Genomic DNA, 3,883 nt, shown 5'->3' on the forward strand with positions numbered 1-3,883 from the left:
TATAGTCTGTAGGTGGGGGACAAAAAAAATCACACAGGAGGAAGGTATTGGAGGATTCTGTTGTTTTTGTGTGTGGCATATATATATATTATTTTTCGCTCAACAGTTTTTTCTTTCTTCATTCCTCCTCCTCTGTCTTCAGTCTCTGTTTCCTCGCGTCCTTCCTCTCTCCCACCTCTTCTTCCTATGTCTGTAGAGTGTCACGATATTACAGCCAGCCAACATGACACTTTTTAAAGTTTTGCGAGGAGGCTGACAGAGCACAGAGGAGATTAATCTAGCTGCCTGCCATAGCACCTGTCCCTCTCCTCTTTCTTTCCTGTTAAAAATAACACAGAAGACTACAAAAGGGTGGCTGTATAGTCCGTGTTTTCCTGGCTATAGGCAGTTGAAACATTTTTAAACATTTGTATCAAGAAGATATTTTGAAAAGAAAAATGCCCACAAAGAAAGGAGAGGAGCCGATCCATGGGAACTGGGAGCATACGGAACGTTTTTCTACTCTTAAAAAAAGGGAGAAAAAATCTTGGATAAATGCAAATCGCATAGAAACGAAGTTTAACAGTCTGCGCCCTGTTGGTGATTTTGTTTTTTCTGGCTGTTTGTAAAAGGTTATTCAAAACTGTTTACTCCTTCAAGTAAAACCCTAAAGTGTAATTTTCTGAGCGTTCCAAAGTTCGTGGTTGTTCGGAAGCATTTTGTCTCAGGGATTAATAACTGCGATAAGCTTTAAAAGAGACTGGCTGGGTGCACCGAGTGTGGGTATTCTATTCATCTGCGCTGCCCAGTATCAAAGTGCAACCTCCCTCCAAAGAGTCTTTTCCCTGTGATGTATTTTTGCAGCTTTGAACATTTCTTCTCTCTCTCTTTCTCTCTCTTTTTAAAAACAAAATATGTAATCTAATTTTTCTTTGCATCGTGCCATAACAGACCTGAGCACAGGGAAACTATACATTTGAAAACGGAACAGGAGAATGAATACAAATGAAGAAAAAGTTGTGTTGGAGGAACGCTGCAGAGCAGGAGCAGCCGCTGCGGTGTATTGTATCTGAAGTAAATACTGAATGACTAGTGAGGCAGTTTTTTTTAAACACACAGTGGCCCCCAGTCAGAGTCTGCTCTTCATCAGTCAGAAAGGCAGAAATGAGAAATGCATCTGAGCGACGCTTTAAAAGGCAAAGTTCAGTAATTGGGAATGACAGACACACACAAAGCATCCATCACTCATGACCTTTCCATTTCTCTCCCTCTTTTCCTCTTCTCCGGTCTCTCCATTCAGGACAAGGACAAGAAAAGCAAAAAGCAAAAGAAGAAAAGAAAAGAAGATCTTTTAGACAACTGTATTTAATCAGTGTTTCAAAGCCGCATTGTGATGCCATTCACCTGGAATCAGCCTGAAACTGAAATTAAGGAAAAGGAATCGGCTTTTTGTGCATGGGAAGTGGACACAAGTGACGCGGTGCCACATCTATTTAAACTCCTTAATTCTAAATGTCAGCATTCACATTTGCAACTGAAATAACTTTGGGTGGCAAATTTAAAACAAATTTAAGGAGCAAAAACAGTTTATCGTGTGTTTATCGAGCGATCGGTTCGTGGAAGGTTAACTTCTTCACTGCATTTGTCACTAATTTTCCTCCACGGCTACTCTCTTTAGTGCCCTGCCTCTTCTTCTGTCTGCCTTGTTTTATTTCTTTTCATTCTTTGTTCTTTCAACTGCAGCGAAATGACCAGGCCGGGCACCAGAAACATGGCTTCCCTCTGTCTGTCTTAGACACGTGCACGCATGCACACACTTGCAGACACACACACTTCACATCTGGACTAGTGTTTAATTTTATGTCAAAGTCCGGACAGGAAGCACCTGTCTAGTTGAAATCCTGCAAGCAAGAGAAACAGAGCGAGGGAGAGACAGAGAAAAAAAAGGGGGGGAAAGAAAAAAAGAGGGAAAAAAATAGACGGAGAAAAAGAAAAACATTAATCCATCTGTTGTGGAAATACATGTCACAGTCATCACATTAGAAGCAATGTCAACAAACAGAGCGAAACACAAATTGGTTTGGAAAAGGCAAGTCGTCTGAAATTAACACAAATTTCATCCCCTCTAAATGTTATCGTGTCTGTCTTGGTGGGGAGCTGAATGCAGGTCATTCTTTTTCTCCGAGGCTCAGGGGGCTGCTCATAACAGATCTGTAATTACAGAGTAGTAAAACTTCCAGATGTGGGATTATTCGTCCCTTCACATTAACAGATTAAAAGATCACTGTCTGGATCGAGTTACACACCTGCTGTAACGGAGGCCTAGTGACTGGTCAATTAATGTCACAGGATGTTGTTTGTCTAAACCAAGGGTCACTTCTAGATATCAGCTCTTTATAAGCTAATATGATACATACTCAAACTATAAATGCAGATGCCAAACATGTTGTGGAAAAAATGTAGTTATATACAGTATTTATTTTTTAAACGTCCAATAGAAAAGGACATTTAGTAGCAAAATATGAGCAAATTTTTTTAGATGTTTAATAAGTAAACGGTCTAAAAAATATGCAAAAGAACCTCTCTCAATGCAATCTGTTAATACAACAATCTATTTGCTCTTACCTAAGAGCCAGGAAAAAGGGTATATAGAAAAGGTTTACTTTTGGACTAAGAAAGATATGTCTTTGCATCCGTTGCATACTTGCATACTGACTTTGCTCCTCGGTGTAGTAAAAGCTCCATAAAGGTTGCGGAAAAAATGATATTTTCTCCTCTCTATTCGAAAGGTGACAGTGTCACAGTGAGACTCGGGTCTTGTGTGCCAGCGTGTGTTATTAGTGGAGAACATGGCAACATAAGCTGCTAACTCAAATCAGGTTTGTAAAGGCAGTGCCTAAATTAACACGTCTATCATTTCCAAAGCTCAAGTACAGCCTGTAAACTCAAAGCTAATATAGCAATAATAACAGGACAAACAAGGAAAATGGTCCAAAATAATAACCTTTTTGTACTTTTAGTTCCTGACAATAAAATAAGCTTCGTCCAATGACTGTTTACTTTTTTCAGTTGGAATTGGTCTGGTCTTCTGTCTTTAAATGCACAATGACTCTTTCCCCTTGAATTCTTGGGCTTCATCTGAGTTTCTGAGGAAACTGATCAAATTTTAAAAAATAAAAATGAATTAAGTAACATTAAGGACTTTAAGAAGTTTGCAGTGCAGTAAAAACAAGCGCAAAGTGACGGCTTTTAGTATTTTCCCCACTGAAACCCATTTTATATACACGACATAAGTTTGAGTGTAATTATTTCATATTTATTCTTGTTTTTATGTGGCTATAGTACATGTGTAAGATTCATTTTATTTCACTGTTCAGTTTGTTTATTATAAATATCAACTGAAAAAATCAAAAATTGATCACAAGTTTGTAAAAGAAAAAAAAATCACTTTGACCATCAGATCAATCCATTGATCTTGAAGGAGAGTTCAGGTCTATATGTTGATAATACTCAGCACACCTGTAAGTTCTACGTTGTAAGGCTTTGTTCAGTTCCCCACCAATAAATCATTAAGTTGACCTTGAAGACCCAATTTTACACCCAGGCAAAATTTGATCAGAATTCATTCAAAATTTTGTGAGCTTTTGTGTTTACAGACAGAATGCCTAAAATAACAAAAGTGTGTATATTAATTTCTTTGCATGTAAATTCCTTTTTTTTCTTTCATCACATACGTTTCCTCCAGTACTTGCCCTGCTTTATGTTCACCACTGTGATCCAATGTGGGCCAATTAGTGAAAAGACTCCTTTCCTGTTTCCAGTTGCGATCACTGACACAGGGAGTTGCTGACATTTAAAATTACTTCTAGAAATTTCCAACAAATCTGCCCGTGCCATGTTCTCA

This window comes from Copadichromis virginalis, linkage group LG9 (genome assembly GCF_057382275.1).
Source record: "Copadichromis virginalis isolate Kocher_CV1m ecotype Utaka linkage group LG9, C_Virginalis_male_GT1.1, whole genome shotgun sequence".
NCBI classification, from domain to species: domain Eukaryota; kingdom Metazoa; phylum Chordata; class Actinopteri; order Cichliformes; family Cichlidae; genus Copadichromis; species Copadichromis virginalis.